The 12,542-nt window shown below is 34.8% G+C and overlaps 1 long non-coding RNA gene across 1 annotated transcript in view; it reads right to left on the reverse strand.

Moving 5' to 3' along the window:
• Positions 1–779: 779 nt before the first annotated feature.
• LOC118598861 overlaps positions 780–12,542 on the reverse strand; it is a 25,302-nt gene continuing 13,539 nt past the window's right edge. Inside the window, exon 2 of the long non-coding RNA XR_004948044.1 lies at positions 780–2,253. This is a non-coding gene — a long non-coding RNA (uncharacterized LOC118598861). The remainder of the gene's footprint in view (positions 2,254–12,542) is intronic.

Genomic DNA, 12,542 nt, shown 5'->3' on the forward strand with positions numbered 1-12,542 from the left:
GACAATTAACATCCTTATTCGTCTAGAATGAGAATTTCTCAGCTTTATTTCTGGCGTTTTGACATTTTAACAGGCAAACTAACAGGAAAAAACACAACTTATTGATTTTTCCCCTCCTCAAAAGCTCTTCAAATGTATGTGTAATGTGAAATTACAGAGCTGTCGGCGGTGAATTTGCATTGAGATGGTCTTGAGTAGATTAAAGCACCTTTCCTGCACAACAAAGACTTTTATTTTAAGGTAATACAAGCACATTACGCTTGAGACTTTGAAGTCTTGATTTTTTTGTCAGCTTGGCTGCCATCATAAAGCCATTATGCACAGTCTCTTAGTTTGGAGATTTGTGATTTGCACAACAATAGCAGTTTTTTGTGTGTTTTCATTAACCTTTCTCCCATCTTTAAGCTCTTTTTTTTGGTGGAACCTTGGTGAGTTCAGCCACCACAGTTCCACTCAAAATTTTAGCTAAGGCTTTAGAAAAAAAAAATATTTAGGATTGGAAAAAAGGTGGTGGTTTTTCCCTAAATGTCACAGTTCTGATTAACATTCTTGTGTTGCATAATGCTGCTCAATGTGAGCCATGGAAAACATGAGGTGAGAAGCCATGTTGAAACCGAGAAGGTTTGCCTAATCTTTTCTTATTCTCCTGGTTTCTATGGAAACAATGTAGTTAATAAACTAAATACTATAGGATAAATGTGTCATTTTGAACACTTTTAAAAGTGTGAGACTTTAGTCAAACTCATTATTGATGTCTGTGGAGTATATCAGCTACAGTGTTTTTCTTTCTTTTTTTTCCACAGCAATTTTCGCTGAAAGGCACAACAAATGGAGATAAATAAAAGTTTGTGCCAGCCTTCTGTGTTGTCGACGCCGTTTGTTTCTCTCCACATGGGCTCCGGTTGGTGTAGCTGCATGCGCATCGGTCTAATTAAAGGTTACCCTTTTGATGACGACACAAGGAAAGGTATTGGAAAAGAGGATTTCTGTGAGCTGAAATAGTCAATACATCTAAAGCTCTCTCTTTAATTAGACTCAAAGACGAAAAACCATCACCATGACGACACAATAAAAAAGACAGAGGCGAAGGAAGATGGGTTGGTGTGCATGTAAGGAGAGCAAACTGCATATCTCCATACGTTTAGCTGTAATTCTTTTTTTTCTGATGCAGTCTTTTTATGCTTTTAGCCCTGCATCTAAATTTATATTTTCACTTTTAGTCAACTCTAAGCACACGGTGACACATAGTGTCATTCCTTGCAGAGATGGGTCACTCCTACAGAGCAAAATGTACAGCACTTACAGAGAAATAATTATGTCCAAGACATTCAAAAGATGGTAAATGGGCTGCTCACAGAAAGGAAAAGATGAGGAGCACCTCAGAGCAAAAGGGTTACTCAGTCCCATTATCTTAAACTAACAGCAGACCACCCATCAGTGCTTGGAGCTCCATCTGTTACCGTGCGCCGTGTTTACCAAGGCATCAGCCGCCTCAGATGCTGTGCCATAAGAGCCGTCTCGCCTGCATCATCTGCTCACAACAGAGGAAGGAATGACTGACAGAGTGGAATTCCATCATAATGCTCCTGTTCTGTGTGGCTGTGCCTCATGCAGAGATCAGCAGTTATGACTGGAGACGTGGCGGCGCGACTCGGTGGCACTTACAGGCAGAACTGATTGTTCTGAAAATGAAGGCAAAGAGAGAGCATGTCACATCTATTGTGTGGAGAAAGCAATAAGCTAGGATAGAGAATTTTACATGAATTTCTTGAATTACGAAGAAAAAAAATGTTGTTTTACCTCACAATTGTGCAAAAATTCTCTACTTGACAACACAGAGTCCCTTACATTTAAATTGACTTTTGCAGCAAGGTAAATGTTGTGACGTGTTCTCATTAAAGAAGCAACAAAAAGAGGGTTCAAAGAAATTGTGTTGTAGCTTTAACTTTTATGTCTTCAACATAAAAAGAAAAAGAAAACAATGCTAAATTCCTTTTATTTTTTACTTTGAACTTTTGAAATGAAATGACATATCTTTAAATAAATCATTTTATTGAAGAATTTCAACCTTCTTTTTCATAATTTCCAAGAAAAATTCAAATCAATTCCTAAATAGTCCATTAAAATACCCCAAAGATGGTTCCTTTTTAAGCAGCAACACTTTTACCTCTTTCGTCCTACTGATCAATTCATCTGTTCATCTGCATAACAACACAGGGAATCCATTTGTATGAGCATTAATGGCTTTTTCTCCTAAAAAAAAGAAGAAAAAAACAGGCTTCAATCAGAGAAGCAATATGATTTTAACAACTGTAGTAAAGCAGAAGCTTCTTAAAAAGGATATTTTATTCTACTTCCAAGCACAACAACTAACAAGCATTTTTAGCGTTTTTTGCAAAGACAAAAAAGAAAAAACACCATAGTATCACTGCCAACCATGGAGACAGAAAGGAAGATAGCCACCAGTAGGAGAGCATATTGTAAGGAAGACGCTGAACAAAAAAGGGCAACGCCTGAGCCATCACTATCTGCTTGTTAGGAGATTTCTCACAGGCAGAATAATCAGGCCAAAAGCTAATTTTAGGAAAAGAAAACAAGTCCTATGGGACTGTAGACTTGGAAAACAGGGGTAGAAAACTTCACGGTGGGCTTATGTCCGAATTATTTGAAGCACATAAAATCAGTGTATTTAATTTAAGAAAAATGCTGTTGAAAAATGTGGTGAAACTATATTTTATCTCAGAAAGAGGAAACAGAACTTCAAGAATTAAAAAATAATATAAAGCAATTGGCAAAAAAATGTTTGCATTTTTTATTTTATTGAAGTCAGTCTTAAAATAATGCATAAACAATAAAAAGGATAAGACAGAAAAGGACTGTTAACTCATTGCATTACCAAAAAAAACAAATTAAAAAGAAAAAAATAGAAAGAAAAGAAAAGGTCACTTCTGCTGCAAAAACTGAAGTAATTATCAAAGAGTAATTACAGTAACAGTTGTTCAACATGTAGTGGCATTCAAAAATTCTCAGTTTAACGCAGAAAACTCCATATAAGTAAAAAAAAAGTTGATTCTCTGTTTCAAAATGCTTTCAAAATAGTTTATTCCAGGTATTTTTTTAGTTTGTTTGATTAGTCAACTTGTGAAAAAGACACTTTCATTTTGTTTGGTTTCCTTTCACACTGCACTGTCGAGAACAGACCAAACATTGGAATGAACCATATTTTTGTTATTAACAGCCCGATGTTGTCTTGCGCTGGTAACATATTGCAACACATTCTCATTCCCAAGTCGTCACATACTGAAATTTACGTTTTGGGTGTCCCCAACTCGTCGTTTTTTGACGTTGAATTAAATCAAGGCTCCCAACCTCCAGGCTGCAAACCGGTACCGGTCTTGTACGGGGCCATGGACTGCACCTGTATCCTAACCATAATTTTAACTGGATACCATACAGTCGATGCCAGACGTGAATCAGTACTGGTTCTGGATGTGGTACCAGACGTGGACCAGGCTAGGGTTAGGGTACCGGTACCGGTACCGGACACATCCTGAGTTTTGGTTGTAGTCTCAATGGTGTTGGAAAATATTGTACTTGTGTTCTCCAGCAAACTTTCACTCACTAGAATTCAGTGGTGACTTCAAACTTTCTTTACTCTCTTTGAATCAAATATCAAAAATATACAGTTGTTTGAACTTTTGCACTCAGAATTAATACGGTAAAGTAAATGATTGTGATTTAGTTGTGTTCTATCATTTTATATTTGCTTTCAGTAGTACTTGTATAACTCCTTTGGCACTTAGATACTTTGTGTCATTATTTAACACTGGTTTTGTTTGAATCCCAGGAAAAACAGAGATGAATATGTGTTCCATCTTGATACACAAGTGTTTTAACAGTACTCAAAATAGTGAAGCTATAGAGAGCAGATGGAGAACAGATCTACACAGAACCCTCTGTAAATATAACATCAGGGGTTGCGTTATATTTTTACATATGGGTGTGAAATATTTCTGTGAAACACGTGTCAGAACAAACCTTAACAGTTGATAAAAATAGACCTCGCTGCATCTTGTTTTGGGTCTAAAACACCACATGTCTATCAGTGACAAAATGATGAATATTAATAAGCTAATATTAATAGCTGCTTTTTTTGGGTTTGTTTTCCTGCTAGTGGCAATGACTAGACTTTACACCCAGTCAGTGCTGTAGATCCTAAGCTGCTCTTTCTTCCTGTTATTTTGTTGCCCTTAATATCTGTCGCAGCATGCAGTTTTTCATACTCCAGTTAGCTCTAAAAATGCATCAGCGTTTAAAGACCGCTAAAATAACTGCAGACTTGCAACACATGCAGGGAAATTTAGGCTACTTTTCAAAGACAATTCATGTGTTAGACTATGACTAATGTGCAATAGGTAAATACTTGCTTTTTATTTTTTCTTAAATGAGACTATTCTTTATTTGCTTCAGTTGAAATGGGCCGATATAGCAACCTGGTGACCAAATTTAATCTGTTAGGTGGCTGGATTGTCTAGTTTAGTGGATTGTTTAGTGGTGCACAATCACAAAAAAACACTAAAAAACACTAAAAAACACTAAAAAAAACCCACTAAAATAATATTTTCTGCAGTTTTTAAAATTTATTTTATGTTAATTTTTGTAGACATGTTTGTTTTTATTTATTTTTTGTGGATTCTCATTAGTGGCAACGTACAGTTGCAGTGATTGTTCATGGTGTCCACAGACATCTCAACATTTTAACAACCAGAAAACAATCTAAATGATGCAAACTTATAGATGATAACAATATTAATTGATATAACAACAAAAAATATAATAATTATTGCACAAAATATGTTTGAAAAGAAGGAGGCAGAACTTAGTTTATTGAACTCTCCCCCTAAAAATTAATTATTTCATAAATAATTCGCTTTTTTAGTGTTCCAAAGGTAAAATATTATCATATATATGGATATAGTTTAATCTGAAAGACTTAAAGGTATCATTTTTTGATGAGGCTTTTAATCTGAAAGACTTAAAGGTATCATTTTTCGATGAGGCTGTTAAATGTTAACTGTCTTACTTTTCATTTGTGGTGTATAAAACGCACAAAGATGATTGAAGTGATCTGTTATTGTGACCTCTTGATGCTAAAAAGTGCAGACTCAGGCTGTCAGGACCTGTGACAGCTGCTGGACCCAAATGCAAAAGACCAGCTTGATGGAGGAAGATTATTTGTTAAACAAGCAAACATGAAAAAAAGCTCAACTTATACTAAAAAAATGACAAACACAAATTTAAACCATGACGGGAAAAAAAAGATGGAAAGATTGGGCTATAAAAAAGTTTAAAAAAAAGTGTGATTAAACAACACAGATAAGTAAAATTGGTTAAAAAATTAAGCCAATTATCAGACATGACAGAGAAAAAGAAACAAAACCTGACGATCTCTTCTCTTTTATTACATTTTTGCAGTTGGTAAAACCAGCAGAAATAGTTATAATAACTGAAACATGTAAACTGTGTTACTTGTGGTAAAGGACTTCATCAGTTAAATGTTAACCTTTAGTGCTAAGCTCTAATTTTATCTTTCAAAGAGCAAAATAAAGGAGGAGTTTAACTTTAAAACAGTTGGTTCTCAGGCTTTGGTGATTTTAAATCAAAGCTCCACAAAATCTTTTTTCTATGGTATTATAGTGTTTGTTTTCCTTCTGAAAAAGGTCCTTATTAAAGGGATCAAAGAGGTGGGGTTTTTGTCTGCAAAAATGATTTTTACGCAATAATTTATGATGATTCTGAATGCATTTTAACTAAAGATGTTCTCATAATTCATAATGGGATGGCAAAAAAAAAATAAAAAATCCTGAAGCGGCGGAGTAAAAGCTAACAAACAAACAAGGAAAAATTGCCGGGGTAAGATGAGGTTAATGCCACGGCTAAATATAATTAGTGCATATTGTTTAAAATCAATTATTTCTGCTACTCTGTAAAAAAAAAAAAAAAAAAAAAATTAAAGCAAATTATTATGTTTTAATTTGTGCCATTCAGACAACCACGATGTTAATAAAGGTTGCAGTCACACACAGATATTGAAAATATTTCCTTTTTTTTTTTTTTTAAATATCTGTAAATCCTTCTGTGCCTTAACCTTTCTCCAGGTTTACAAAAGATATTAACATTTTTCATTGTTTTATCAGATTTGCTGGTCATCGAGAGTTTTAAATATATGTTGTTGGTCTTTGAGCTGAACAGAATCAGGCCAACGTCTGAACCAGTTCTTTTGTCCTCATCTAGCTCTGCAGCACCTGCATTCGTGTGCCCTAATAAATAGTCTATTTTTCAGCAAATCAGAGTCAAAAACAGCTCTGTTGTGGTGGTAGGGGGGTTTTGTGAGTGTCTAAAGATTTTTTGCATAATAAGAAATAAAATCTATGCTGGGAAAAACATGTTGTGTTTCTATTTGTGTGTCAGGAAGTGCAGACGCGGAGGACCCAAACCCAGAGGAAAAGACTGACGGAAAACTCCACAGCTTTATTGAAATAAACTGAAACATTACACTTAGATGAAAAGACTAAACCTAAACATGACAGCTGAACAGAATCGCAATTAGGAGACCAAATAAAAGTGACAAAAGGATGTGGTTGTTAACCACTGCTAGCAGCAGGTGATTAACTCCAACCAGGTGTAACTAATTAAATAGGTAATTAGGAATACAACAGTAAACACGAAAACTGACAAAAAATACTGATTAAACTGTTGCAAAAACAAGTAAAAATGGCAAAAAAACAACTGAAAATGTAACCAAAATATTATAACATAAGAACAAAGTAAACACATTTTTTTTTGTTTAATAATTTATTGTCAAGCAAATTTAATGACTAATACAGTTTTTTTCTTTTTTTTACAGAATGTTATATATAATAAACAATTTAATATAAAAAAAAAAATAACAGCAGTGGAGTTGTCATAATTTTTTTTTTTTTTACCTTTTAACACTTTAATTTGCACATAGGCTTCAGAATAAAGTTACATTTGAGGTAACTTTTGGTCATGTGCCATTTGATCAAGGACACTTCTCTGATATAGCAGTCATGTCAATTGCGCATGCAATGAACCATTGACTGCATATAGAGAACTGGACTGAGTGACCCTTCCCCTCTCATGTTCCAAATTGAAAGAACCTGCTGGCTCCAAGAAGCCAAAATCCTATAGAGTTCTATGGAGAAATAAACAGCTATTAACAAGTCACTCTATTTTTCAGAATAACCATTCTTACTCTGATGCATTTTTAAATCTTCTTTCTAAACTTTATATACATGTATATATATGTATATATATATATATATATATATATATATATATATATATATATATATATATATATATACACATTTTTTTTTCTTTTTGCAATTTTTTTTAAAGTTATAAACTGACCAATAAGATGCCTCAGTAAAAGCATGTGGCACTCGCTGGTCCCCACCTCGAACATTTGAGTGGCAGATTCTCCTTTGCTTGCTTTCAGTGGAAGGGGTGTGGACTTCGAACAAGCTAACTCATGATTGGCTACAGTAGTTGCCTCAGAAACGTTAACTCAGACGACTCAGACCAACCATTGTTATCTGGTTCCAACATGGCGACGTCTGTATAGCAGAAAAATGGGGACTCAATTGGCTTCATTTGGAGCTGGAGATGAAGCATTTTTAATGAGTGACATCACACTTGCTATGTCCAGTTCTCTAAATACAGTCAATGCAATGAACTGAACTGTTTCTGTTTTGCGCCCATGTTCCACTGCTTCGACATATTGCACCATTCCAACTGTAAGTGGAAGAGACGCGCTAGTAAACAGTAGAAAAACAAATGAAGCCCCTCCCTGTTTGCCTAGTGTGAACACCATGGATTAAATGAGAATTTTTGAACGCCTGGTGTATACATAGCTAAAGAGTGTAAATCCTATGCAATCATTTTGATCAGAACTGACTTATCTCACATGTAACTGCAGGATACGCTTAGTTTATATGAAAATATAGAAACAACCGCATAACTAAACCTTCCAAAGCCGAAGAAATTCCTGTGATGCACTACTGCTTGTGACCTCTCTTGGCAATTTTTGTTTTTCATATTGCTTTTTATGTTGATCATTTTTCTGGATTGCATAGTACCCTGTATGAAGTGTTTTCTAGCTATTTTAGTTCTGTGTAAACTTGTTTTACTTTATTTTTTAAAAGACTGAATACTATTTATTTCATTTTTGCTTGGTTTGGCAAAAAGAAGATTTTTGTTTTAACACAGAGACAGTGTTATTTTCCCCTTCTCTTGTTTTCAGTGCCAGTGACAATCCGTGGCAAAAGATGTTACTTTGTGCAGACGAGGTGACCATAAAACACAAATTAAATCCAAAATCACATGCTCACAAACAAACACACTGCCAGCACACCAGGAACTGTCAAATCCAATTTGACAGTGAAGCTTCCTCCTTAAAGTGTTGATGTGCTTGCAGAGGGAACGCACCTGATGCCGTCTGACGTGACAGTGAGGTCACACTTACAAATGGACAGCTGACTCCATGACTGTTTCAGCTGTTTATTTTAGGAGGTTTTAACAAACTTTTTGACATCCCCCAGTCGCTGGTGAGCATGTCTCTTCAAGTTCAGTGAGTCAGCTTTACTGACTGGAAAGGTTACTTATCAGTTGGAAGTGCTGACTCACTGAACATCTGATGTGATGTGCATATTCAAACACAAGGCTCAGACATATTTTTTAGATGGCAAATAAATAGCAAAACAGATTGATAGAAGATTTTGTCAACATATGAAAGGAAAAGTAGATGAATAATAAAGAATTGAAGCTCAATAAATATATTTGTAATGTAGCACAAACCTGGGTGAATTTGTTCATAACTTCTGGAATTAAAAAATGGAAATATGTTCTATAAATGCCAGTGAAAATAGGTGAGATGTTAGTAAATAATATTTATATATTTTTTTTAATAAATTCAAAGGTCTACAGACAGTAAGGATAGTATGTATGGGCTTTGGGGGCAATTGCTTAGGGCAGGATGGGTAATTATGCAGAAAGTAAAGAAAATTTAAGACATAAAAACAATGCAACATGGATTTGTTCTCAATCTATTCAGTTGACACTTCGAATGTCACCCTGTGGTGGAGTTTATTTGTTTTTGCTCCAATTCAGAACTAAAAAGCAGAGTGATTGGTCAACAACATCCTCACTGCAGGAAATGGTTATGAGCAAGATTCTTCAGGTACTATTGTTCCCTGACTTCCCGTGTGCAAAAATATGGACACACAAATACTCTCTCTAAACAAATCTGTTTTCCTGATTTCATTTCTTCCTGATAGAATTTGGACAAAGCTTGCAATGTTTGCAGAAGCCCAAATGAAGTGGGAATTAACTATATTTTATCAAGGAAACATTATGTTTTCCCAAAGAAAAGATTATTTTCTCCCTGGAAATCAAATTAATTTGAAAATAAAATGAGACATTTAATTTGAAAATATTACCCAATGCTACTGTTTATTTAGTAGTTCTGAGATACTGGTTATGCCTTACATTTTGATAATATTCACTCATCAGCTAATCATTTAAGACCATGGAAACTGACAGTTTTCCTCCCTCTGAAACATTTTTCACAATTTCTAATTGTAATAACCTGTTCAGATATTTTTATTCAATGCAAAAAATATGCAAGATGTGATTATCATTGCCAGCTGTCATGTAATGCACTATGAAGTGCAGGTTTGGAGGTCAGGGGCAAATGTTACCTTAATGCTTAGTGCAAGTGTCTACAGTCTAAAACACCTAAAAAGCCATTCGGGTTCATTTCTCACCCAGTAGGTCACACATAAATGTAAGAAATAAATTATTGCTTTGGGGGATAAAATAAAACAAAAACATAAAATAGCCATTTTTTTCTAAATACGTTTTTAGTTTTGAAAAAAGCTTGCATTAATTCCTTTCAAAATAAAAGACACCCTGTGTCAAATGGGATCATCTCAATGCATCAAATGTAGTAGTAGGTACTGTATAGTCATCAGTGATTAAAAAATACATAGCTTATTTTACATATAGTATATAGTATAAATCAGAGCTAATTGATTGATACTTTTTTATTGGACCCGAATGCTACAGTTAAAATCCTTAATTTTTTTTTCCAAAAACAGGCTTTTATATTTCTGTGCTCCATATGTGTACATCTTGCTTATGATCTCATATTGATTTTCTGTAATACATGGCGCTCTGTTTGAATGTACTATGATTGATTGATTAATTGATTGATTGATTGATCTGGCTTATTTCAAGTACAAATTGTGGACAATACAGGACAAAAAAACTAATTACAGAAAAAATGAAATGGATTGATAAAAGAAAGACTCAATTATGTGACATTTGATTCATTAATTTTTATTAACTAAAATCAAGTAGAGTTTGGTTTCTTGAAAAGGAGTGTGAAGAAGTGAAATTATATAATCCCACCCTTCATTTTATAATTTCTGTAATCTGGTTCTGATCAGATCAATTGTGGATTTTTTTCAAGCCACAAAATGAAGTATTTATTGATTACTATAGAAACCGCACCGTTAGATGGATTGCCTGAGCACCATGACTATAGTTAAGAGCCTTACAGAGTGAGACATACAATTTATTCTACTGCATTGTTTTGCTTGACATTTATTATAGTCTGAAAAACACAAAAACGAAAAAACGTTTCATTTTTGGAGAGGTAAAAGAGCCACATGTGGCCAAACCCCTGGTTTAGTGAGGATGACTGTTGTGAGCTGGTTAAGAGCAGCTGTGATAAATATGACAAGAGGATTAAAAGAGATTATTGAATCTTTCACCTTTTTTCTAATGTGATTGTTTCTGGTGAAGCAGCAAAGCTCATGAAAATTAATTAATTTTAGTTCTTACAGTGACTTGTGCGTTCATCTTTGACTCATCAGACCATCCCTGCAAATTCAGCAAATTCCTTTTAAGGAATTTTAGTCACTTTTTCTCCAAAAAATCAATAAAACACGTATGCTTCTTCAGACGTCTTCGCCTGCACGACCACAAAAAATAGTGATAGATTTAACTAAACTGTGTGAAACCACTTTTCCTGGAGTAAGGACTAAAATGACTGAGTAATTATACTGTATTTTTGTCCAGCTCCATGATAATTATAATACAGCTGTGTGTCTCTTTTGTGTGTTTCATAACTGCAATTACGATGCTGTCAGCTGTTTTGCCTCGCTCAGAACAAACTGCAAAGTGATGTTTCTGAGATAGAAGTCGAAACCCAAGTCAAGAAAAATTTAGAGAAAATTACAGGCTAAAGTGTTTGTGGCTGCTATATTTGCCAGAATTAGGCAACAGTAGAGCTTCCCCCCCATTCCCCCAATCATGGTATTGTGGGTCAAGACTCCTGCCTTAGAAATGTGGTAACTTTAGTGTTTAAGGATGAATCATTTTTGAATTACTTGTACAAGACAAACATATATTTGTTAAAATCTAAATAAAGGAGCCACAAATAATTGTTTTCCTGTGTCTGCACCTTAGAGCTAATGAAGCAGCTGGTGTGAGTTTTTCTTTCTTTCAAGTGACCCCATTCAGTTCTGTTCACAGCTCCCTTGTGGTTCGGACTCTCTCCAGTCAGCTGTCCTGGTTGAGTATCACATAAATCATTCCTAAAAATACATAAATTCTTCACTCTTTTTCACGCACAACTTAGAGGAATAAAGGTTGTGTTGGTTTAGTTTTCACTTCTTCACTCTATGAATTTCTTTAAAGACGTTTATCATTTTTCTGCTGTTCCTGCTGTGCACAAAAGTGCAGTTGTGACTGTGAATCAGATCATAGCTCAGTTAAGGTGTTCGGGCATTAAAAGGGCTGTTGATGGATCAATGAAAGATCAATGGATTTTAAATGATGCCACACTGTGGCAGCCCACAGGAAAATTCCAGCAGCTTCAGTTGGTTCTGCTGTCACAGTGGGGACAGATTTATGATGAAAGTCCAAAGTGGCGGGAGGATTGTGCATATCAGAAAGCAGATGACTGAGCTTTTAAAGTTCAGGAAACCACAGGAGGTTGTTACACAAACAGGCAATGTCTGACGACAAACAACAGAAAACTGTATTAACTAAAACCTGAATAGCAGTTTACTCTTGTTGTTGTTAAAATATCTGTATAACCATTGGTATTTGATACACACACTTTCTGAGACCCTTATCTTTATTAGCATGAACCAAATTTCCCTAAAACCCATAGTATATATTTTGGTTAACGTTTTCTGCTCTGTAGTTCATCATCATTCCACTAGGGACAGTAGAAGGGAATTATTTGCTTATTTCAAATGGATGCCTATATATATGTGTGTGGATGTGTGTGTGTGTGTGTCTGTGTTTATACAATATAAATGTTTTTTTTTTCAGTTCATCAAAGAGTTTGAAAAACATTTTAATTTCCATACACTTGAAAAAAAGTTTTCTAGTCAAACTTGCAAACTTGCAAGTTCCCGCAGGGAACTTGCTGGGGGCCATTACTT

The sequence above is a fragment of the Oryzias melastigma genome, linkage group LG6 (genome assembly GCF_002922805.2).
Source record: "Oryzias melastigma strain HK-1 linkage group LG6, ASM292280v2, whole genome shotgun sequence".
Classification (NCBI taxonomy): domain Eukaryota; kingdom Metazoa; phylum Chordata; class Actinopteri; order Beloniformes; family Adrianichthyidae; genus Oryzias; species Oryzias melastigma.